We start from the raw sequence: 27,230 nt of genomic DNA, 5'->3' as shown, positions 1-27,230 counted from the left end.
GAACTTTAGGACAGGGTGAGAGCCAGAACACTTGATTTATATCTTTTTACATTATTTTAGTTGTTTAACAATTAGAATATGCTAAACCCATGTTTGTAATTTTTTTTTTAATTTGAGTTTTGTTTGGTATCTGACGTTATCAGCTATAACTTGGAGACTAGTTACTGGGTTAGACAACTAGCCCATGAGGTGGACAACTGAGTCACAGAGTCCTCCCAATTGGTGTACCATTGTCTGGGTAGAAATTGTTTTTAGCCAATCAGGAATCTTGGAGGGTGCTCAGTGGTAATGGCTTATTACATGGGCTACTCAAATATTCTTCCAGAGGAAATTGTGATATACTTAAAATTAGAGTGACCCACTTTCTCAGCATAAAGACTGATTATATTTTAAATTTCTGATAGTATATAACCAAGATAACAATTTATAAGAATGCTGTTTTTCAGTCTATTGCTCAAGAAGAAAATTAGCCTTTCTCATTTTATCAGCTTGAGAACTATGCAAACCCAATAACAAAGAAATAATAGGATGTGAATTCTCCAAAGTTTTCCTTCTGACATTACTTTTTTTAAAAGGCATCATTACACTGTAGCCAACATACAAAGAATGTATAATTTGAACAACTCAGCATTATAGAAGCATGGCATGATCGCTTTGTACAACTAGAAATGGAAAGATGACGTATCTTTGAATAATACAATGTACTAAGAAATATAATATCATGAAATGAACTAAATAACTTATTGTTAAGCTAAAATAAAAACGATGATAAGCAGGCTTAACATTTACTTGGCAAGGGTATTATACCAAAGATGGTTTAGAAATGTGAATTCAGTCTAGTCAGATGGCAGACTGGCTGTGAGAAGATAACTCAGAATGTTTTCTCAGGGAACCTAGGTTGCCCTGGCTACTATAGGCCATAACTGGATACTATCAACTGGATGTTTTTGGATTCACTTTGGTATTTTTGAGCTGAGATAACAGAACACGCACCACCATGCGTGAACTGGGTCTGGTATTTTTAAATAAAGTTTTTGTTTCAAGTAATATATGGATTGGTGGTTAGCTTGTTCCTGGAGACATTATGGCACCAGCTTGCTCATTCCATGAACTTTATCAACATGATCCCTGTGATAAGGGTAGGAGAGTCAGGAAACACATACCCTACCCAGTTTTTAAGGTGGTAATAGGACATAAGTCATACTTTTAATTGGTAATTTCCACCTGTAGATATAGGAACCAATTATTTTCAGGGTTTTTAAGTCCAAGAAGGAAAGAAAGAGAGAGAATATAACACTACTGAGAAGTGAGTTTGCCCTGCTCTCACTACAACACTCCAGGTGAGATTATTTCAGTCCTTAAGAAAGTAACAATTCTTTTTTTTTTTAAAGATTTATTTATTTATTATGTGTACAGTGTTCTGCCTGCGTGTACACCTGCAGGTCAGAGGAGGGCACCAGATCTCATTATGGATGGTTGTGAGCCACCATGTGGTTGCTGGGAATTGAACTCAGGACCTCTGGAAGAACAGCCAGTGCTCTTAACCTCTGAGCCATCTCTCCAGCCCCGAAAGTAACATTTCTATGAAATAATTTCACAGCCCTCATTCTGTGAGGAACATGATTGCTGAGAGCAGCTTGCGGAATGACCTCTTCATCCTGTTCTCCTGTCTGGCAACAGACATCTGACGAATCCAGCTCAGTCCTGGTGTTCTCATCCTACTGTGCTCCAGAACACTGCACATTCCAAAGGGACATCATAGAAAAAGTAGCGTGAAATTTATAATCTCAATGTTCCCTGAGTCACCCTCCTCGGCATGCTTCTGTTCTTCGTTGTCAATTCATAAATTAACAACTGGTAGCCAGTTAGTAAGCAGAAGCTCTGACCCAGTTCTCTCTGCTTACTTTGCCTTTGCTTTTTGGATAACCCTAATGAGGAGATGCTCTTAGGAGGACAGAGGAGTTTCCAAGTTCCCCAGCTACATAAATAATTTAGGAACCTTTAAAATGAGTTTGTATTAATACAGTCAGGGCTCCCCAAGTGTCAATAATAGTAATTTTACTTTCTCTCCTTTTCTACCATTCTAAATTTCCTCTCTTCATTACTCTACAGGGATTGTGTTACAAACTCAGTAGAATTCTCAGCCATTTCCAAAAATCTTCTCGAGTCTTCCAAAAGATTGCTTTCTATGTATTCCTTTAGCTAAGCTAGAAGCTGGACTTTTCTGTGCAGTGCCTGGCTTTGCAGTTCTGATTGAACCTCAGGGCTATCCAAGAGAGTGGTGGTACCCTCCCAGGGCTTCGGCCCTGACCTGAACTTCTCCAATGTTTTTTAAGAGATTCAGCAAATGAGACCACTGCTGTCCCTTGAAAGTCCTACTTAGTGGCCTGGCGTCCCAGGAATTTGCCCAAGTTACTTTGTGATGCTTGTCTGACTCTGCCCCTCACAGTGGGGTTTCCCAGGTATAATAGGATTTTACTTCTAAGGTAGCAGACAGGCTGCCTGGCAAAGAATCTTACAGAGAAGCTGCACTAGCTTTCCCATCCCGTGCCTGTGCTAGGAGTCTTTGATTAGCGCACTGCAGCTGCTGTACTTCATTACTGTACATTTTAGAGTCAAGTTCGACTCTATCAGTGGGCTACCCCCTAAGTGCACCACTCACTGTGATAATAGCTAAGGATATCACAGACAGGAGGAGTGCACACTGGCTTCAGAGCACCACTATTCTCAGATTTAAGTGGGATTCCAAGGAAGAGGAAGAGTGCTATCTTACAGGCTAGCTGTGAATCATGGTTCCTAATGGTCCATTTGAGAGACAGGGGTTTGTCACCGGGACTGATATCCGCTGAAATTCCCATGGGACTTTTACAGTTGCAGGTAGGGGAGCCAGGGATGAGCGATGTCTGATTTCAGCACATCAGAAATGCTTCTTGATCACTGTTTGTGCCATGGCTGCAATCCTTCACTTAACTCACAAACATTGAACATTATGGGAAAGAACCCTAGGATATGGAGTATTTGCTATGTCTTGATCAAGGAACAACAGCAATTTCACCTACTTAGGCAATGAGTACAAGTGAAGTCATATCCAATGGTTAAATAGTATAAGGCAGAAGTATGGTGCAGTGCACACAGCAATGAAATGGGCAGCTAGGACCATGAGTATCTGGTCTTTGTCGCTGGCTTTGTTTGAAACCTCTTCGTGATTTAGACTCCTTGACTAGAAAATGCTGTTTGCTGGGTGATGAGTCTTTCAGAAATGTGCTTTTCAGAGGCGCATGAGCACTCTGTTTCCTAAGTTGTACCTGCCTGACCCTCTCTGTTGGAGTTTTAGTCTTTGATAACCTACATTCTTAGAAACTGATGAGTGTCTGCAGGTTACACGCTATTCCCATGCTCATTTTCTTCTTCATGCACTTGCATATGTAGTAATTCTTTATTCACAAGGCTTCTACATAAAGTAGGAATCTACAATTGATCAGTAATATATACAGCAACTACTAGGCTAATGAGTACTAGTGACAATTGATACCTTTGTTTTCATTATGTACTGGGTATTCTGCTAGAAATTTCATATTATATCCATTTTCTGAAAACTATTCAAGGCAGGGTTTTTTTTTCACTTAAAATGTCATTAATCTGAAACCCACACTCATGTGTTTATATAGTTTACTCAGTTTACAACCCTGCAAACAGGGTTCTATTGCTCCCTCCTTTTTGTCTTGGTTTCATATCAATATCCTCAAGCTTACAAAAGACTTTGGCCCTGGCCTACTATCATTAAGTTTCATAGTTCACCATAACATTAATATACACAGTTTGATCTGTCTAATGACTTCATTTTTACAACTACTTGTAGGTATATGGCCTTGATTTTATGAAGACCTCTGTTGCATTTCCAGTAAGTATTATTCCATTCTTAATACCACCTCATATCCAATAATCCTGTCACTTCTGGCACCCTGACTTCCAATGAAACCTTTGCCTTAGTCTTTGGACTAACTTATTTTCTCATGATAGCTCTATCTTTGGCCCACCACATGTTATTATCAATGCCCTCAAAATTTCCTTTAATTAACATGACATTTTATTTTCTTATGTAGAGCACTCTAAATATTCCTGTATGGCCAGCTTTTTCTTCCATCATCAATTGTCCCCTGTATTAGAGTTCTTTAGCAGAACAGAAATTATAAAATGAATATATATATATATATATATATATATATATAAAGAGAATTTATTAGAATGGCTTATAGGCTGTGGTCCAACTAGACCAACAATGACTGTCTTCCAAAAGAAGGTACAAGAATCCATTTGTTGTTCAGTCTACAAGGATGTGTGTCTCGGCTGATCTTCTGTATACACAGAAATCCTGAAAAAGTAGTTTGGACTTGATAGGGAGAGTGAGAGTAAGCAGCAAAGATAGAGTAAGCTTCCTTCTTCCGTGTCATTTATATAAATGGCCCACAGAAGATGTGGTCCAGATTAAAGGTGTATTGTGCCACCACAAAGATCCACATTGTTGAAAAATCCATCACAGATGTGCCCAGCCATTTGGGGATTTTAGTTAATTACAAATGTAGTCAAATTGACAACCAAGAATAGCCTTCATTGGATGCAAGATTAACTCAAAAAATCAGTAGTTCTCTTAAAACACACACGACAAAAGGGATGAGAAAGAAATCAAGAAATAAGATCCCACACAATAGTCACAAATAATGTAAAATATCTTGGGGTAACTCTAACCAAGCAAGTTAAAGACCTGTATAACAAAAACTTCAAGTCTTTGAAAAAAGAAATTGGAGAAGATATCAGAAGATGAAAAGATCTCCCATGCTCAAGGATTGGTAGTAATAACATAGTAATAATGGCCATTGTACCAAAAGCAATCTACAGATTCAATACAATTCCCATGAAAATTCCAATACAATTATTTGCAAACCTTAAAAGGACAATACTGAAATTCATATGGAAAAACAAAAAACCCAGGATATCTAAAACAATTCTGTGTAATAAGAGACTATCTAGAGGTATCACCATCCCTAGTTTTAAGCTGTACTGCAGAGGTATAGTAAGAAAAATGCATCATATTGGAATAATAACAGACAGGTTAATCAATAGAATTGATTCAAGACATGGATGTAAAAACAATACACCTATGGATACCTGATTTTTAATAAAGAAGCCAGAAATAAACAATGGAAGAAAGAAAGCATCCTCAACAAATGGTGCTGGTGTAACTGGATATCTTCACGTAGAAGAATTCAAACTGATTCATATCTATCATCCTGTATAAAACTCAAGTCCAAGTGGATCAAAGATCTCAACATAAATTCAGATTCACTGAACCTGATAGAAGAGAAAATACAGAATAGCCTTGAATGCATTCGCACAGTAGACAACTTTTTGAGCAGAACGCCAGTAGCATGGACTCTAAGAACAACAATCAATAAATGGACCTCATGAAACCAAAAATCTTCTGTAAGGCAAAGGACACCATCAATAGGAAAAAAAGCAGCCTATGGAATGGGAAAAGATTTTCATTAACCCCACATCCAATCGAGGTCTAATATCCAATATATATAAAGAACTCAAGAAACTAGACATCAAAAACCAAATAATCCAATTTAAAAATGGGGTATAGCTCTAAATAGAGAATTCTCAATAGAGGAATCTCAAATGGCTCATAAACACTCAGAGAAATATTCAACATCATTAGCCATCAGAGAAATGAAAATCAAATCTACTTTGATATTCCATCTTACAACTGTCAAAATGGCTAAGATCAAGAACACAAGTGACAGCTTGTGTTGGTGAAGATGTGGAGCAAGGAGAACACTCCTCCATTGCTGGTAGGAGTGCAATCTAGTACAGTCACTATGGAAGTCAATATGGCAGTTCCTCAGAAAATTGGAAATCAATCTACCTCAAGACCCAGCTATACTACTTTTGGGCATATACCCAAAGTACTCTCTATCCTACCACAAGGACACTTGATCCACCATGTTCATTGTTGCTTTTTTCTTAAGAGCCAGAAACTGGAAACAACTTAGATGTCCTTCAGCTGAAGAATGGATAAAGAAAATGTGATACATTTACAGAATGGAGTATTGCACAGCTATTAATAACAATGACATCATGAAATTTGCAGGCAAATGGGTGGAGCTAGAAAAGATCATCCTGACCGAGGTAACCCAGACCAAGAAAGACAAACATGGTATTTACTCACTTATAAGTTATTAAGTAAATGGTAAATATGCTACAATCTACAGACCCAGAGAGGCTAAGTAACAGGGAAGTGCTGTGGGATGGTCTGTATGTCAAGTGTGTTGCTGATTGGTCAATAAATAAATCACTAATTGGCCAGTGGCCAGGCAGGAAGTATGGGTGGGAACAGTGGGAAGAGAATACTGGAGAAGGGGAAGAAGGGTTAAAAACAATGAGAGCACAACAAATCCCTGTGCTGGGATTTGAGAAGATAAAACTGGGCAAAAACTAATATGCAAAACTGAAACTAGCCATCCAAGGTGAAGTTAGCAACCTCATGACCAACTGCATTCTAAGTTGATACAATTAATACATCTGCTGGCACATTCATTCCTCCAGAGATAAGGACCTTTGTCCAGTTTACTCTTACCAAGCAAATTGATATTTAAGGTTGCAGGAGAAGTACAGAAAATCCTTCAGGGCCTACTGAACTGAACACTGGCTGTGAGTTCCTGGGAAGACACTGAGCCCCTCTGAATGGGTTTCCTTGTTTTGGAAATGTAGACAACAGCTACTGTGCTATTGGGGAGTGGGGATGGCAGGGAGACAATCTGCAAAAAGTACTAACACTGCCCCTGGCAATAAGTGGCATTCAATAAAGGCGGTATTTTTTTTATGTCACAAATGAGAGTAATCTGTTCCAGGTAGTTCAGCCACTCAGTTAAGTTGGACCCATTTCTGCCCTCTGATGCCACCCGATCACAAATCATCACTGACGACAAAAACATTTTTTTTTTTACTGGGGAGCTGTGGATGTCCCTCTCTTAGATGTCCTCAGATGTCAGCAGCAGACAACTCTCTCAAGAACCACTCTCTTCTGATGGAATAGTTCCCTCTAGGTACACACACTAGGAGTTGTGACAAACTCCACTGGACCACTAGGTGACAGAAAGGTTCCCTTATGCACACATCCCCCAAGGGACACTGCTTTAAGCACCCCAGGTCACGACAGGGCCATACAGGGTGCCCTGGGTGGCAAGGACCTGGACCCTACAGGAAAATGGGCTCTGGCTTCCCTCCAGCTGTTTGGGAGCAGCATGTTCGAATCTGCAGAAGGGGCTCTAAGTGAGACAGAACTCTCTCCTTAGAGTAAGGAGGGGTGCCAGGAAGCTTTGGGATTGGGATGCAAAGCAGGGAACCACCTTTAGGCAGAAAATGCAAGAGCCAGAACGCCTAGCCCAAGACAGGAACTCTGACCTCAAAAGACAGAGGGCAACCACATCGTGGTATCAAGGATGTCAACCAGAAAACAGCAGGCACATCTGAGGTGGCCCGAGGCTTACACGGCCCGTGTGTGCTATGGAACTCCAAGCTTTCGGGGAGCTCTTGGTACGGGAAAGCTCTGGATGGAGCTTGCTGTGTGGGTAGTCTCTGGAGGGGAACTCTCCAGGGGGTTTGGCTAGGTTTTCAGTACTGATGGTTCCTCATTTCTCAGATGGCCATGCAAAAACAGCAGGCAGAACTCTGTGGAGAGTGTTGGCTTCCTCTCCTGTACTGGAGCCCAAGCAGGATGTGACCTTGCTCACATGGAAAACAGCGAGAGCAGTGCACCTTGCCCATCTTAGCCGAGTTCTGAGAGAACAGTCCTACCCAGTCTCTGCAGACACCAGGGAAGTTGCCACCTACTGCGGGAAGGCTAGCAGGACGCTTCAGGGCTCGGGATGAGCTTTGCTTCCCCCACGCTGCTGGTTGGGGCTGCACCTGCCAGCTCCACCATCTTGAGTGGATGCAGGCTCACCTAGAAGGAGCACCCTGGCCTGCCCAGGGCTGCCACCTGGAGCTCTTAGATGCACTGCTCTTCATCCCTGTCACTCAGAAGCAGGGACCATTTGTCCCCATTGTCATCTGCTGGGCCACCATGCCGAGACAGTCTATCTGATGTCAGAGGGGACAGAGACACTTGGCTCACGTAGCTGACCTGGTCCCACGGTGTGGCCCTAGGAGAATCTCGCTGTCGATCGTCCATGCCAACATGCACACTAACCTGAGATGCATTCAGAGGCTTCATGCGGCCATGGGCCTGTGACTCATATCTCTCCATGTCGGGCTTTCTATAGTATTTGAGCTGAAGAGAGGAGAGTACCACAGACACAGAGGAGACTGCCATGGCCGCTGAGCCCATCCATGGCTGCAGGACGATGCCAATGGGCACGAAGACACCTGCTACAATAGGTATTTCAATCATGTTATAAATCAGTGCCAGCACTAGATTGACCTGGATCCTCCGGACAGTCCTCTTGGAGAGATGAATGCTGGTAATGGTGTTTGATTGTAGAAGGAACAAGTAGGACATTTCTTTACTATTTCTTTGGCTTGTTGCCAGGTTATGGAAAAATCCTTTTTTAAACTTTTACTATTGACATGATGTTTTTTATGAAATTCTGAGGCCTCCAGCATATTTCCTATCAATAATTTATCAACCTCATCATTGCCTTGTGCTAGAGGGCCTGGCAGACCAGTATGGGATTGAATGTGAGTTATATATAAAGGATGACTCCTTTTCCTGATTGTATCTTGTAATTGAATAAATAGTGAAGTTGATTCTGAAGCATCAGGGATAAATTCTGCAATCTCAACGTGTAATACTACTCTTTCAGCATACTGAGAGTCAGTTACTATGTTGAGAGGTTCTGAAAAATCCATTAATACCTACAGGAAAGTCTCTGGGAGGATACATGGATCTCTTAAGTAAGAAGAAATAGAAGAGAGTTTGCGGTGGGTGGGTATAGGAATAGGAGGGATGGGGGTAGGAGGGATGGAGAGAGAGAGTACTGGAAGAGACAACTGGAATTGGGGTAGTTTGGGGGGATCTAAAAACGTAGTGCAATGGAAACTCCCTGGAACCTATGCGAGTGACCCTAGAGAAGTCTCTTCATAATGGGGGATATGGAGCCTGAACTGACCACCTTCTATAACCAAGCAAGGCTCCTATCAGTGGGACTGAGGCATCAACCCAACCACAAACCTTCAACCTGTAATCTGTCCTGCCTGCAATATCTGCTGGTGTAATGGTAGTGCAGAACTTGGGGTGGCCAACCAATGACTGATCTAACTTGAGGCCCACCCCATGAAAGGAAGCCCATGCCTGACACTACCTGACTGGCCATGAACCAGAGGTAAGACAGCCTAGAGACCGATGTAGAACCAAACATGACTGGAAAAAAGGTCAATGCACTGATTCCTAATGATATTCTGCTATACTCATAGATCAGTGTTTAGCCCCATTTTCCTCAGAGAGGTGTCATCCAGCAACTGACAGGAGCAGAGACCCACAGGGAAATATTAGGCAGAGCTGGAGAAACTGACAGCCAATCACTAAGCAGAGCCAGAGGAACTCCACAGAACAGAAGGAGGAGAGATTATAGGAGCCAGAGAACACAGCCCCCAGAATCAACTAAGCAAGTCTCATAGAGGTTCACAGAGACTGAAGGGACAAACACTGACCGGTATGGGTCTGAGCTAGGACCTTTTCATATACCTTATGGTTTTATAGTTGGTGATCTTGTGGAACTGGGGGCTGTCTCTGACTCTTTGCCTGCACTTGGCACACTTTTCCTCCTACTGAGTTACCTCATCCATCCTTGATATGAGGGTTTATGCCTAGTCTTATTGGATCTTGTTAGGCCATGTTTGGTGGATATCCCTGAAAGGCTTGATCTCTTTTTTTTTTTTTAAGGAAATAGAAAAGAAGTAGATCTGGGGCAGGGATGAGGAGGCAGGGAGGTAGATGGAGAGTGTGGGAGGAGTGGAGGGAGGGGGAATTGCAGTCAGGATGTAATGTATGAGAGAAGAATAAAAATAATATAAAATAAAGAAGTTAAAAAACAAAGAATATCCATCACACCCTCTCATCCTTCAACTTACTCTTAGGATTTCTGCTCAACATCACATCCCTGGGGCTTCTGGTTCAGTGATAAGTCAGTTTCTCATGCTCTTACTGTGTCTTCATAGTACTTGTCCCTTATAATAATTATTTGGGTTGGTGTTTTTCCCTCACTATTCTCTACACTATACAGAACTCTATGATTATTTTGCTTATATAGTTGTTCTCCTTAATTCTAGATCATACCAACCCTAAGGTCCACTCTCCAGCAAAACAAGATCAAAACAAAAAACACTTCTTTCTTTTTCTGACATGCATGCTCTGTGACCATGTGTTCTTTTTTCTGTCACCTTTGCTGTGTCAGACTCGGGATGGTTCTAGGCTTACTTGAAACTGATTCTGGATCACTCTCAACATGCTTCTAATTCTTGTCATTGTTGTCCTAATTATAACAGGCAAATTACAACCATTTAGCACCCTGTCTCCACATTTTCCACTCACCTTTTAGTCACCACATCTCAGTCATCCACTCACTTGTTATACCCCGCATCTTGTCAATATGAAAAAATTAAGCCATCTTCAAATTTCAGTTACTAGTATGAAGCTGTGGATTCTGGTCCTACCTTCTCTTTCTGTTTACCTTCTGAAGATCTCCTCCTACTACAAGGATCCTTGATTTCTTTCAGGTTTGACTACTGGAAGATTTATTAAGGCAACTCTATGTAGTTAAAAAGGAGGTTTATTTTGGGGGTAACTTACAGCTAGTAAAGGGGTGGGTTACAGGATCCAGGAGAGGTGAGGTGCAGTTCGGCTGGGTTCTCTGGAGAACTCTGCTCAGTCTACCATCCAGCATCCAGGATTCTAAGATCACCAGGAACCAAGGGAGTTGGCACATCTGGATCTCGGGTCTTCAAGGCTCTCTTCTCAGCTCCTCCTCAGGGGCCGGTCATAGGTAGACGGGACAATTACCTGAAGCCTCACTGGGGGTAGTACTTCCAGGTCAAAGCTGGAATAGCTACCCACTACATTTGACCCTCCAGACAAATTCTGATTTCATTTAATTTCTAATGCCGGGACTATACAGACTTCTTCATGTATGCCCAGTTCTCCATCTCCCATCCCTGTACTCAATTTCTAACCTACTGGGTGTAATTAACAGTCATTCTACTTGTTCCCAAACAGTAAAATCTTGCTAGAAAGAAAATTATTTACTAAGTTGCTTCATTTCAAATTTCTGTTATAGTCCTCAGTCGTTCAACTCTTCCTGAATTCCAATTAAATTTCTCTAGTAAGTTTACTATCCCACTTTTAGTATTATCTATTTCTATGTTTCTTCAAAGCTCTCATACCCCATATAACTTCTCATTTCCACTTGGTGATTTCAAGTTGTATTAAATTGAGAAATTAGAAGCCATCAAATGAAAATGACTTCTCTATCACTAAAATGTAGCTGTCAATGTCCACCATCATCCTCTTACTCCTAGTAATGAAAGCTTGCTATGCTCACTCGGTTAAAAATCCATCTTACTGGCATCTGGGTTCTATCTTTTCTGACTCCTTTTAGGTACTTGCTTTCTATACTACCCTTTTTGCTTTGACAATCTTTCTTTCTATATAAGCTATCCCTAAAATGTGAAAAACTACGGTCTAATGACTTACATCTTTACATTCACCTTTAATATAGTATTTTTTGAACTACTTCTATTAGTGACAATGCTCTAGTGAAAAAAAATGAGATTGTTAGCAAAAAATCTCAGGTCTCTCCACTGTTTCCTCTACATTCCCCTTTCTTCTTTGAATGAACTTGTTTCTACTTGTATCTACCTAAGCTGTTTGCTTTGGATACCCCAAGCCTCTAATTTCTCTATCATCATATTTCTGCTGCTTTATCTTGTTGTTCTCCATAGAGCATCCGGAGAATTCTGTATCTAAACACAGACAAAACAAACACATCGGATTACATTATTCCCTAGTTTGAAATATCAATGACTTTAATTTTGTGTAAAATCAAGTATTGTCATCATGCTCTTATGGAAACATTAATAAAGAAGAAGAGAATTAACCATAGGCATTCCTGTCCTCAAAGGGCTTAAAATGTTTGAGATGCAATAGTATTCAACAGATAGACACAAAAATAATCACAATCATTTGGAGTATAATAAGACAAGACAGGTGTCTAATGTGGATTAGAGAAAATGATAAGAGTTTTTTTCCTTGTAGAAATAATATTAAACCTGGGTTCTTGTGGGAGAATCAGAGCAGTGAAGGGTTGAGGCAGATAGGTGCTGAGGCAGGATGGATAAATGTCTCTTCAATCACTGAAGTAAGGTCCTTGTGGCTGCAATATTGGAATTTTGATGGATAATTCTGTGAGGTACTACTGACAAGATAGATAGTAGACAGAATCTGAAAAATTTAAAGTGTTTGGATATTATCCTAAAAAATGGGTAATTATTGAAGGATTTTATTTGAAATTAAGTTTAACTTTTAAATAGACATTCTGAGTACTAGTTAATCTACATGAAGATGGATATAAACTATTTGCTATAAATTTCTGAGAAAGAGATACTTGAAGTTTAGACCATAGTGCTATTAGTAAAAATATGAGATAGAATCAGTCAAGACATTTTTAGAAAGTGGTTTGACAGGGTTTAATAGTTGATTGCATGTTGGAGACTAATGTCTAGGATAATCAATGTATCAAATATGTATCTCAACTTTGTAGTTGGAATAGATGGATCCTTTAATTGACCAGTTTCTGGAGTTTAATATAGCAGGAGGAACATGTTTGAGAAACATAGTAGCTTATTGTTCAGACACTGGCATTGAGATTTTGTGAAATATCTGGGTATGAGATTAAGGCCTAAGAAATATTCTTGACATAGCTTCTTCCCCAAACAAACACAACTTATCAAATGTGATACCATTTTTAAAAAGTGTTCTGAATCTAAAAATTTCTCATGATCTCTCTTAGTTTTATCATAAACTAGTCTTCATATCACTCTTTTAGATTATTATTTCTTGATCAACCCTCTGTTATCCATAATAGTACATCTCCAATGCAGACAGAGGAGCCTTTTTTAAATGTGAATTGTGCAACACCACATCCTTGGTATACATTACTTAGAAATACTACATTGCTACCATTGACAAAGTGGCCTAAGAGTCTTTGTCTTCTTCCTTAAATCTATGTCTTATCCCTCATTCCATAGAATAGTGTCTGGGCCCATTGACCTCTTTCCTGTTTATTCAAAGTCTTTGCTCTATTTGTGCATTGTACTTTGAATTCATATGTCCCTCTCATTGTCTGAGTTTTAATTTAAGTGTCCCTTGGGTAACTTTGGTGATGGGTATACTGTGATATTCAGAGTTATTTTCTCATATATGTATGTAACAGGCAAGAAACTGTGCTCAATGACTTCTGTTTGCACATGAGAATGCATTTTGTGTCATTACACAATCTTCGGGGGCTATGATACAGAAGCACTACACCAGCAGGAATGGAGGATATTGCTGTATGAATAAAAGTGCTTTATTGCTTTGTTCACAGGAAACAGCTGCTGGTTAACATATGCCTCCTGATCTTGATTGATTGTGGAATGACACAGTAAAAATTGTGGCTGTGATCATTTCAGAGCACTGGGTGAAGTAAGGGATATCAAATGAAATAAACCCAGTTTTATCACACTCAACATTTCTGGCTCTTGGGGTAAAAAAATTGAAGATTTTTACAACAGGATTTTACAATTCTGTTAATGTGGGTGTAACATGGTTTTATTAGAGCTCCCCAAGGAGAACACCTCAGCAGCATCAACAGTGCCTCAGAGTCATATCCTATTACCTTATGGTATATATTTTATTGTCAAAAAACAAAGGTCTCAATGTAGACAAGCAGGAAGAAAGAGTATAATAAGGACAAATTCTGGAAACACATGGTTCAGAATTCATGAGATTTGTTGACTGATTAGAATCATAAAATTGAGAGACAAAGAGAAGTCTAAACTACACCCAGCATTCCCACTTTAGGAACCTCATTAAATTACCCTAAAAATGTCCATAATAAGGTATAAGTTCTGCACTGATTCACTACAGTAAGTGGTTCCCTTCAAGAAATCCACATTGATGTGTTAAGTAAATTGCATGGGAAGGGGATCTGGAACTCAAAGAAGCAGAGATAATAGTATGGTCACTACAGAAACCAGAAAAATAGAAATGATCACATTTAAAAAACATTAAGTTGAAAATTCAGAAATGTTGAGAAATGAAGCTTGTAAATAATGGCATGCATGGTGGTGGAGGGGTACTAGAGGGAGAATGAGTGAAATATCTGAGTTGCAGAAAAAGGGAAACAAAGCAGTGAGAGCAAAAGAAGCCAATGGGATGGATTTGTTGACTAGATTTAAACGGCATTGATTTAATATAAAAATATAATAAGTAAAAAAGCTAATTAGAGAGTGACAATTGAACTCCTCAGAAGAATAATGCTAGAAACTTCATAGTAGACTTCTATTGATATATTATGTGAGAGTTATGATATGCACTGTACATATGTTAATAATCTTATCATTGCAAGAAGAATTTGAATGCAGATGGCAATATACTAATCACAATTTACTTAATAGGAAGAAGAATCTTCCTACCTCTTCAAGCCTAAGACTTAACTTGTGAAGAACTACTACAGCGTCTCTGAGTATGGGAAAGGTTGGTAATGTGGAAAATAACTATCTGATGGTTCCTGAAAAAGAAGGGTGCATGAGAGTTTGTGCATGTGAGAAGAAAGAAAGAGAGAGAGAGAGAGAGAGAGAGAGAGAGAGAGAGAGAGATCCTTTTTCCTTATTCAGTAGCAAAAGAGAGAGGGGGCATGCTTTAGACTTTGAAAGAGTGGAATGAATTTAACTGGTAATACAGGTATTGGGAAAATAATTACATGTTTTGGGAGCACTCATTTTTCTAGGAGATATAAACATGCTATCAAGGGGTTAATGCAGAAACTCACAATGAGTCAAAATAAAAGAAATAGATGTCTATGGAGTACTCAGCCATAAATGGGATATCTATATTATACCACTTCCTCTTCAAAGTTCAGCGATGATTGCAGAAGAGGGGTCTGAAAGACAGTAAGGTCTAGAGGTCTGGAAAGACTAGACAGGAACAGTGTCTTCTGAATATGATAGGACTGTTGTGTTTATGAACTCATAACAGCTATGGTTGCCTGCACAAGACCTGTACAAGATCAAGCCAGTCAACATTACAGCATGGAGAGGGAAAGACCTTACTACCCCCACTCCTCATTGAGGAATTATTAACAGTTGATGGCTACTGGGGGAAGAATAAGTTTCCTTTAGGGATATAACCTCTCCTATGCTTTACCTTGCTCCATTCCACCATACAAATATGTATACAGGCAGAAGAAATTGGACTCTATGGATTGTTAAAACTAACAAGCAAAAAAGAGAACATAAAGTTGGGAAGGACTTATGGAGGACTGGAAATGATCTGGGAGCAATTAAATAGAGTAGTAAGGATATACATGCTCAAAATATTGTGTATAGGTATATACAATCCCCAAAGAATTAATGAATATGAAATTAGCAAGGCCATTATTACTTTTATTTTTCACTTAACTAGTGTGCAAACACATATTAGAGTTATGAATGACCATTTGACCTTCCTGTTGTGTCCTGCAAGTATAGGCCTTCTCACAGCAGGTATATTTCTTGAACAAGCTCACCTTACATGTATGTCTTGACTGACAAAATTCTCAAGGCTTCTCTTGAAAGCCCACTTCATTTTCCTGTGTGTCAGAAAACATACTCCTCTGCCTCTGCCTCTCATTACATTTTCTCTGTCTGTTAATTTCTTTGGTGAAAGGACATCATTCTTCTATGGGCTTTGCATTTAAGCTCTTGCTGTCCCTCTCTGTCATTTATGTGGTTATGTATGTTTGGGGTTTTTATTCTGCACTTACCCACACCCTTTGCTGATGACTTATGTTCTGTCATAATTCTCTAAATTTTTAGAGCCTTTTGAATCTTGTATTTGTTTAATAATATTAATAATTATTATTAATAATAATAACAACAATTAATATAATTATTTAATGTTTGAACAGTTGTTGTAGCCTGATGATCTCAGCAGTGATTACACACTGAAGGAGTGATTCCTCCCTCCAGGATCTACCAATACCCAATAGTTCAGAGGCAGAGGGATATGACAGTCTTATGATATCCAGAAGACATTGTTCCTGTCTAGTCCTTCCAGACCTCTAGACCTTACTGTCTTTCAGGGCCCTCTTCTGCAATGGTCACTGAACCTTGAGGAGGAAGTGGTATGATATAGATATCCCATTTATGGCTGAGTACTCCATAGATATCTATTCTTTTTATTTTGACTCACTGTGAGTTTCTGCATTTGCTTCTTCCTTGAATGATTGCTGATATAGCTGGGTTTGCTTTGGCCCAGCACAGGTAACTATAGTTGTGAGTTAATGACTACACTGGTGGCAATGAGTCTAGAGAATGGTACTTCACAAGTCTTTACCCTTTCTTATGGCTCTTACATACTTCACAACCCTCTTCCTTAATGTACCCTGAGACTTAGAGGATATGGTAAGTAATCTTCATTGTCAACTTGACACAAATGGGAAGAAGAAAGCTCAAGTGAAGTATTGCCCCTGTGAAATTGTCATATGAGTATGTCTGTAGGGCATTTTCTTGATTGTTGATTGATGTGAGTAAGCCCAGTCCACTGTGGGTCATGCCACCCTTGGGCAGGTGGACCTGGGATGTATAAGAAAGGTAGTTGAGGCTGGGTGGTGGTGGTGCATGCCTTTAATCCCAGCACTCTGGAGGCAGAGGCAGGTGGATCTTGTGAGTTCGAGGCCAGCCTGGACTACAGAGTGAGTTCCAGGAAAGGCTCCAAAGCTACACAGAGAAACCCTGTCTCAAAAAAAAAAGAAAAAAAAAGAAAAGAAAAGAAAGAAAGAAAGGTAGTTGAACACAAGAGACCAAGAGCTAGCCCATAAGCAGAGTTCCCTCATGGACTGTGGGGAAACCTGCCCCCACTTTTTCCCCAGGGTACTCTTGAGGAGTGAGAGATAAGAGATATTAGGTAGAAAGATAGAGGGGGTAGAAACAGATAGAAACACAGAATAGCCTCAGGAGGGCCTGAATCAATATCCACCAGTCTCTTCTGTCTCTTCTAAAGGGCTATTTATAGGAATGCCAAGGGGTGGAGCAAAAGACCTCCCCCTAGCTTAGCCAAATGTAGATCCTTCCAATTACGTAGTAAATATACACATGGTCAAGCAATCCTCTAAATGCAGCCCTGCTGGGTAAAGCAAGCACAGATCTAACTAGGAAATCTTTGTGGGCCTACATATTTCCCCCTTCTTGATATAATAAAGGGCCCCCCAGGCCCCTCAATAGACACTGCCTGTCTTAGGTCATCCTTCTTGAATAATCTTCCTTACCCATCATGGAGATACACTTTCCATCAAGCATACTCTTCCTTAGGTTGGAAGCTATCAAGAAGAAAGTTGCCTATCTTTGACTGCTAGCCTCTGGCAGGAGGGGGTATAGAGTTTAACTCAGCTCTGACTCAAGTTCCTACTATGAGCTTGCAAATAGTTACAATGATCTTCACAGCTGCCAGAACTCCCAGTAAAGGAGTAGAAGATAATAAAGTTGGAATATCCTTTTTGGAATGGGTCTAAGATGACTACAGCAGTCTTAGCTGCACCAAGCCTTTTTCTAAATCAAAACTCTCACTGAACAGATGTTCAATAAAATTTTCAAGAGGTTATTTTGATTCCTAGGAGAAAACAGTCATCTCAAAACACTTCAAAGTATCCACTCAAGTAAACAAAAACCCATCCTAATTATAAAAACACTTTTAGCTGTTTAAGAAGCCCATATAAACATGTGTTCCTACCACAGCAGTAGACTTTCTGTACAAGCTATCTCAATTGTGGGAGGCCTACCCCTTTGTGGGGGTCCTGCCCCTTTCTAAACAGAAACAAAAGGAGTGGAAACTTCTAGGAAGAAGACAGAAAAGCTCCCCTAATTATGACTCCTTAAGTTTTCCAGGGGCCACTGAGACCATAAAGTTATGTTTTGAGCTGTCATAAAAAGTGTTCAAATACATCTGAATGTAGAAAAGTAATAAAAATTTCGAGAAGCTGCTAATGTGATTGATTTGGTTTATCCTTTAAAAGTTAATGTTACCTAATTTGTCCAGATGGGACAGATGTTGATGGAATAATAAAAGCACTTCTAATATGAACATCACTATACAAACTTACATTCAACATTTACACTTACATTCAACATTTATACTTTTTATAAGCTTACATTCAATATTTACACTTTTTACAAACATATTCAACATTTACTTATTTATACTTTTTACAAACTTATATTCAAAAGGAAATGCTATTGAACATTACAAACTTATTTAGAAGAATCTCTTAATATCACTACACATATTTACAACTAACATGGATATCACTACACTTATACTTTTTACAAACTTATATTCAAAAGGAAACTCTATAGAACTATTTTACAAACTTTAACACATATCTAGAAGAGATACATTAAAATAACTATTATATTTTCCTTCAACAAGATAGGAAGTACACAAGTAATTTCTAAAGTTTGGAGTTTATAGTCAGCTTCGATATCATTCTGAAAATTTTCTTAAGAGTTTGAAGTCAGAGCCTAATTCATCAGTGGTTGATTGAAAGCAAAATTCCCTCTTCTTAATCTTTTAAAGCTGCTTTTTTAGATGCCATGAGGTCTTTCAATGATGCCTTGTGTTTGATAGAATTTTATTAGTCCAATATTACTGATAAGGTTATTTGTTCACAGAAACTGCTACTGTTCAATGGAGTCAAGAACATCGATGTGTTGTTTTATTTATCATGAATTTTTTCTTACTTTTTTCATTAGCTTACTCTGAGGAAGAACATTTTCATGATTTAGTATTTTTGCTTCATTCACTAACTTTTCAACCCCTGATACCATTTTACAAGTAGCTGTGATACACTCTGATCATGAGTCATTCAGCTCAGACTGTAGTTATAACTTTTCAACCTTCAGTACTTGGTACATTTTTCTTATTCTCACAAACATCAGTGCGTTCATCAAGCAAGAATTCTAATTTAGTATTGTTTTCTTGTAGGGAAATTTAAAGTGAAGTGACTCTACTTTGTAGGATAACTAGATTTTCCTGGAGCTTGGTCTATATCTACAAAGCAGTCATTCCTTTCTGAATACATGCTTCCTTGTTTCCCATTAGATTTGCAAAGGAATCACTCACTACAGGTTGCTGTTCAAAAGGCAAAGAACTTCTTTGATTATCCTCATTTGTCAAGGGTTTCAAAATGACTTGAGAAGCATCATTAGCATTTTAATTGTCTCCTGACAGACATCAACTATTTCTCATTTTCAGAAAGTAAAGCTAAGCTTTCTAGCAGTGCTTTGGAAAAATCAATGCTTTGAGCTGAAAAAAACAGATTTTTTTGGACAGTGCAGTACCTGCATCTCTGTTACAGATTATATTTCCCAAGCTTCCTCTATATCATCATGCTATTACAAACAAACCACATTTCCCATGTTGCCTTTCTGTGTCCAGGAAAAAACTTACATTCACACTGTCTGTATTCATGCTGAAGTCAAAATCAAGCTTCTGCTTTTACCATGGGAGATTTTTAGCTTCCCTAAGCTTGCATTAGGATGCCTGTATTACTATTTGACAGGTATACCTCTCTAGTCAGATTCTTCACCTGACACTGTTTCCAGAGCTGATTATATCCATCCACTCATGCACACTTAGCTAGGTTTTTGGTAACCCTTTGCTCCTTTGTCTTACTGGGTCAGTGAAAAAGTGAAGAGAGTACTTTAAAAAAAGCTTTTTTAGAAAGATTTTTTTCCCCAATAGATGTCCTGCTTGTCCTTGCTTGTCCCTTTTCCCAAGATAGAGAGTCCCTGATGCCTTGGCCATCGGTACAGCCCTCTGCTTTCCATCCTGGGGGTAGAGGCTTCTGTTCCTGGTTCTGTATGGTCAAATTTAATACTATCTTGAAGGGGAGATAGGACTAGCAGAGAGAATTTGCCATGTTCCAAGTGGTTTTTTTTTTTTTCTGGGGCTATTACAGGTGGTTTTCCCATTCTGAAAGAGGTTATTTCCAGGTGAATCTAAATTGCTCTTATACGAACAAAAAAATCTGAGAAATAAAGATCTGAAAAGCTTCCAGTTTTTAAGAGAGAGAGATTACTAAGTTTTACCTAAGACTTCTCTTCTCCAAACTTAGCTTCATGGCCAAGGAAACTAATTCTGATGACACAATGTTTTCATACAGTGGCAATGTCAGTGGAGTAAAGAGTTTTATTTCATACACATCCACCTCAGGGAAAATTCTTTGCCCACCACTCAGGGCTTAAAGCTAGGCTATTCACAGGACAAGTGCTTCCACAGGAATCTTTTTTGGCCTATTTTCCTCAGAGTATTTTTTCATTTCTCTGATTGTTCCCCAGGAGTTTGTGTTCTTAGTCCCATAGTTGGAAAATCAAGGACCTAGTTCCTCTGTCTTGTTGCTTTTCTTACCCTGTTTTTTCTTTACTATATTCCTATGTTCTACCTTATATTTTTTCCTTAATTTTTATTGATAGAAGTTAAGGCAGAGAAAAAAGGAAAGAAACATAGATAAAGAGAGATATTCACTGCTGCCTCACTTTTCACTTTGGCATTTCTTTCAGGCACTTTACTTTCAATCTTGAGAATAAAATACCATTGCCTTTGTTTTTAATTCTTTTTTTCCCCCCAAGACAGGGTTTCTCTGTGTAGCTTTGCGCCGTTCCTGGATCTCGCTCTGTAGACCAGGCTGGCCTCGAACTCACAAAGATCCGCCTGCCTCTGCCTCCCAAGTGCTGGGATTAATGGCGTGCGCCACCACTGCCCAGCTGTTTTTAATTCTTTATTGGGTATGCCCCCTTTTACCTGCAACTCCCCCTCTCTCCTTTTGGCAAGTCCCCTATCCCTGTTAAGACACCATCTGTGGGGAAACACAGCCCCACTTTTTCCCCAGGGTACTCTTGAGGAGAGAGAAATAAGAGATATTAGGTAGAAAGATAGAGTGGGGAGAAACAGATAGAAACACAGAATAGCCTCAGGAGAGCCTGGATCATTATCCACTGGCCCCTTCTGTCTCTTCTAAAGGGTTATTTATTAGAATGTCAAGGGGTGAAGCAAAAGACCTCCCCCTAGCTCAGCCAAGTGTAGACCCTTCCAATCACCTAGTAAACATGCATATGGTCAAGCAATCCTCTAAATGCAGCCCTGCTGGGTAAAGCAAGCTCAGATCTCACTAAGAAACCTTTGTGGGCTTCCACAATGGACTTTGCTTCAGTTCCTGTCTCCAGGTCCCTGCCCTTGCTTCCCTACACAATGGACTGTGACATGAAAACATAGGCCAAATAGACTCTTTCTTCCCTAGGTTTTTTTTTTTTTTCTCACAGCAACAGAAACCAAACTAGGGCAGAAGGGTATGTAAGTAACTTGTTTAAAGATGGACTCACACCATTACTAATTTTCTGCATCTTGGGCCACCATGACTGTGCATTCACCACCATTCATCCTAAAGAGACACTTCTATGATTAAGGCTGGGGCTGCTTTTTGTCTATGGGTATAAACATTAAGTCCTTAGAGGAAAGCTTTTTGTTACTGTGCTTGTTTGATTAACCACAGAAATACACTGCTCACATGAGCATCCTACTTTCTCAGACCTGGATTGTTTGTTAGGCTCATAGTACCAGGCACTACTCTGAATATACCTCTACCATGGAGTGGTCTTCAAATACAACCAGTGGGCAGTTGATTACTCTCACAGCAAAGAAGCTGCTATTTCACGGATAGGCATAGATTGCTTTCCATATGGTTTTTTTTCCATTCCCTTCACAGTTAATCTCCCCATCCCACACTCTCATCTCCCCAAATCCTTTTCCTTCCTCCCTAGACAAACTTTTCCACCAGCAGTATTTCCGTTCTTTACTTTTTTAAAACCTATGCTCTACTAACTATCCCTGTGTTATGTTAACCTTTCCATTCCTCTCCTTTTATCCTGCTTTCCTGAGACACTCCAGGTTAGAAACAATGAATCGCTGACTCAAAGCTATGGTCCTCATATGAGAGAAAATATGTAGCATTTGTTCTTTGGGGCCTGTGATTATGCCACACAAAATAATGTTTTTCTAATATCACATATTTCCCTGTAAATTTCATAGTTTTATTATTTTTTATGGATGAATAATAGTTCATTGTGTACTACATCTTCATTGTCTGTTCATCAGTAGTTGGGCATCTGGGCTGCTTGCATTTCCAAGCTATAGTGAATAATGCAACGCTTAGCATGCTTGCACAAATATCCCTCTTGTAGGGTAGAGAGTTATTTGAAGATATGCTTGGGAGTGATTTAGCTGGGTTGCATGGTATCTTTAATATAATTTTTGGAGAAGCCTCCAGAATTATTTCCAAAATGTCTCTTTAAGGATAGCAATTCTGAAGTAGCCTGTACTTCTACGTACTGCATTTATTTTAGCATAGCTAACATTCCTATCCAAGCCAGCATTTGCTGTTATTGGTACACTTGATAATCAATATGCTGATTGAGCTAAGATGAATTTCCAAGTGGTTTTAATGTGCATGTCCCTAGTGGCTAAGGGGGTTGAGTACTTTTTAAGTGTTTACTGGCCTCTTCTTTCTTTGAGAATTTTGTTTGATTATATAATAGTTAGAGCATTCTCATTCTGTGGACTTCTAATTTTATAATTATTCTGTGACTTTGACATATTTGAATCATCTTAATTCACATTTCACACACACATACAGGGAGAGAGAGAGAGAAAGAGAGAGAGAGAGGTTTCTGTTTTGCAGGAGGGGATAGGATGATCTACATTTCCAAGCAGTCTCTTAAGAAATCCCCCTATTTCTACTTGCATTTACTTTAATCATACATGTGACTGCATTTTCTTCATGACCATTCTGTAGGCCAGCTTGTCAGGCTCTGTCACCTAGACACATAAGCACAGAATCCTTCACCCATCACTTCTTTTTTTTTTTTTTTTTTTTTTTTGGTTTTTCGAGACAGGGTTTCTCTGTGTAGCTTTGCGCCTTTCCTAGAACTCACTTGGTAGCCCAGGCTGGCCTCGAACTCACAGAGATCTGCCTGGCTCTGCCTCCTGAGTGCTGGGATTAAAGGCATGCGCCACCACCGCCCGGCTCACCCATCACTTCTTTTACAGTCTGCTCCCAGGAAACTTTTGCAAGCCCTCAAATTTTAAATTGTTCATACTTCTATTCAAAGCAGTAGTTCTCAATATTCCTAATGCTATGACCTTTTAATGCAGTTCCTCATGTTGTGGTGACCCCAACTATTTTTACTGGTACTTCATAACTGTAATTTTGCTACTGTTATGAATAATAATGTAAATATTTTTGAACACAGAGGTTTACCAAAAGGGTCACAACCCATTAGTTGAGAATCACTGATTCAAAGTATTTCCCCTTTACTGAAATATCCCCATACTATTCATCAAATATTCAATTCCCAGCCATTTATTTTTCTTGTCCACCTTTCTTGATCTTTCCTATCTCTGTAAGTTTATTGTTAATTACTCATGATTCATTCATAGCAGCACGTTTCCAAGTGACAGATTTATTAGTTGCTTTTCAGATTCAGTCTTTGTGAAGATTCTAAGAAGTACAGATATATTTTTCCACCTTGACAAGCAACTTCGTTAAACAAATACTTTCACATCCATGATCTGAATATTTCTCATTTAAGAAATGGTAACATTGATAATGGTCAATCCACTGGATTGCTGTGCTAATGAATGAAATGCTTCAGCTACTGAGTTCTACCCAGGCAGGCAGGAGTTGTACTTTTTTATTTTTGCATTTTCACATCCTTAATGCTGGCTTTTAATGAACAATCAATAAGCATTAAGCGAAATGAAAGGATAAAGTATTCACTCCCAGAAAGAGATTGTTCTCTGAAGGTTTTCTTTTCCTTTCTTTCTTCCTTTCTCCCATACTCCTCTCCTTCCCTCCTTTCATTGGCATGTCTTCTCAGTTCCACTTGCTACTTCTTCTACTTCTTTTGACAGCAAGGACTCTGCCAATAACTCCAAACTGCTTTCAGATTCTTGATGAAGTCAACTTAGTCCAACATCCTCTTGAAGATAATCAACAAGGCTGCCAATGAATAAAGACTTCTAGTTGTTTTATTTCACTGGTTCATCAAAGACAATGGAAAGACCTAACTTTTCTGGCATCAAAGAGCTTAATGAGTCTTCAAAAGATTGTGTAGAGTGGTGTGATTCAAACTTCGTAAGTGGGGGAATCTCTGTTAGCACATTAGCAATCATAAGAAAAAGCTTATATCAAAATTAATTACCCCCTTTCCCAAGAATTCTTTTGGAAAGAATTAAGGACATAAAATACTATAGTAGATTGTGTATATGTGTATGTATGTGTGTGCGTGTGTGTGTGTGTGTGTATGTGTGTGTGTATTTCACCATCCATATCTATACAAGTTTAACCAATCTTGATTAATATCTCTGTTTTACATTAAAACGGGCCACTCTTGATAATAAACCAGGACATATAGTCCAGTTCTTCAACTATAATATTAAATTTTGTTTGTTACTTGCATTGACCCTGAACATCTTTTCTTCAAAATTATCTGTTCACTCCATCTTATTATTTTATGAAAGTGATAACTTTTAGGAAGTGAAATTAGCTGCCTCCATGATAATATATTAATTAATTCATATATATTAATATAAATTAAGATTTCATGGATGTAATTAGACCATGGTACCAAGGTAGTCATCTTTACTCTCCTGTTGATTGTTGCCATTGACAGACCTTGGGGCTGACTGTTGTAGTGTACTTGACCCTGAAAGGACTTAGCTGATTCTAGGTTGAATTGAAATACTTTCGTCCACATTTCTTAGCTTCTTTGAGAGAGTAAAGGGTAACTCAGAATCTTAACTACAAGTTTGTTTTCACTTTTGTTTAATAGAAAATTTGGGTTATTATTATTTTTATTTATTATGAGCACATATTCCAGCATTTTAAAGTAGCTGAATTTGTGTTATGTGAGACATTTTTAGCTGTCCAAACTGCTCCACCAAACAGACTTTTGGGGGACTTCAAACAGTCAGAGCCTTTGGATCTAAGCCATTTCCCCAAGGCAGTACCTACTCGACATAAAGTGAAGGGTGAGTTGGCAGTTATTTTTTTGATTTGATCAGTGTAGCTAGTCTTAGCTTAATCTCCCTGCTGAATTAGCTGGTTTGGCTGTCTACAACAATCAAATCAGATGGATAATTATTCAGTTTTCTCTGCATACCATATATTATAAATACAGCTTAGAATGAACAGGACTACAGACAATGACTGACCATCCTGCTCTCCTAAAATCATCATTATGATATCAATTGGTAAATTGTCCAAGGCCAGATTGTTCTGGTTTTTTTTTTTTTGCTTTAATTTAACTTACTGTAATATAATTTAACTTATTCAGAGATATTTAGCATGATATTATAACCCAACTGTGAATTCAAAGATGTTTGAACTGAAAAATATCATATAAACAAGGTACTACCTGAGTTTCTGTTTCCAAAAACACAGCTGCTCATCTCTCCAGTCCATTGAACAGCTATGTTCCAAGAGCCACAACACAGCTGTACTGAAGCAGTATTAATACCTGTTGTTCATTTGAAATCTTTAGAGAAGGAGGACAGTGTGGTTTTACCAGTAATCTCCCAACCCAGTACCCTTAGCCAAAGTGAGTTTCTCGTTTTTAATGATGGTTCTAAATGATAAAAAGACTACCAAGTCATTATGTATTTGTGAACAATGGGTCAAAGTTCATTTAAAAGTTTTTTTGACCTTCTTGTGCAGTGGCCCATCAGAAAGGAGACTTTGATCAAAGCTGGTTTGTATTCCTTTGGGGAACCTTTATCTGATGGCTGATGGGAGGAGGGCAGCTAGGTGTTAAGTGATTTTGCCCATAAAAAACAACAGTGGCTTTGTTGTCTCATCTTGAGAAAGTCAGAGAAGCAAATGCCTTCATTTGGAAGAGCTGATGTGCTCAAATAACAGTAAGAGCAATCTGATTGCTGTTCTTCACACATTCGGCTCTGTCTACTGGCACAGTGCCTGTGAGGGTCCTATGGGAACCGGTGTCCAGACTAGATATCCTGTGAACAGTTTCATGCAGGACAGTAGTAGAATAAAACCTCACTGGACACTTGTGGCTACTTGATTGATTGATGAGAACCTTAGAACATTAGGAAAACACATTCTGGGTATTTCTGTGAGAACATTTCCAGAGACAATTGAAGCCTTGGGGGTGGAATTGTCTCTTGGGGGGTGCCTTTGGAGGGTATATTTCAGCCTGCTCCTCCATGTTACTGCTGTTTGATTCCTGACTTCTGTGAGATAAACAGCTTCTTACACAGAGTCCACTGCCATGATAGTCTGCTTGAGTCCTGTTCACCTTAGACTGAAATGATGAACTGAAATCAATCTTTCCTCCTTTTAGATTATCCTGTACTCAGGTGTATAGTACAGCTACAAAGAGTTAGCAAAACACTGATTTTTTTTGTCTTAGTGTAACACACACACACACACACACACACACACACACACAGAAAGGGGGAGGAGGGAGGGAGGGAGAGAGGGAGAGAAAAGAGAGAGAGAGAGAGAGAGAGAGAGAGAGAGAGAGAGAGAGAGAGAGCTATTAAATCCTACTCCCCATTTTTCTTTGTTGCTTGTTTTGAGACATCTTCCTGTGTAGCCCAGGCTGGCCTTGACTTATTGTGAAGCTCAGCATGATCCCACTCTTGTAATCTCTACCCTCCTGAATGTACCACAGTGCCTGGACCCAGAACTATTTCTTACTCCTTCAACTCTTGTTCCATTGCCCCTTGGACCAAAATGTGTTCAACACTGCATCACTTTTTCTATAGTCTTTCCTACTAATAACCTCCCCAGGTCCTCAAAAAAAATCACCAAACTCAACTTGAAACTACGAAGGCAAAGCTGGTATGATTTTTGTTTGTGTGTTTT

Source organism: Peromyscus californicus, unplaced genomic scaffold (genome assembly GCF_007827085.1).
Source record: "Peromyscus californicus insignis strain IS unplaced genomic scaffold, ASM782708v3 Scaffold_15__1_contigs__length_86483966, whole genome shotgun sequence".
NCBI lineage: Eukaryota > Metazoa > Chordata > Mammalia > Rodentia > Cricetidae > Peromyscus > Peromyscus californicus.
Note: the sequence above shows the minus strand (reverse complement) of the source record.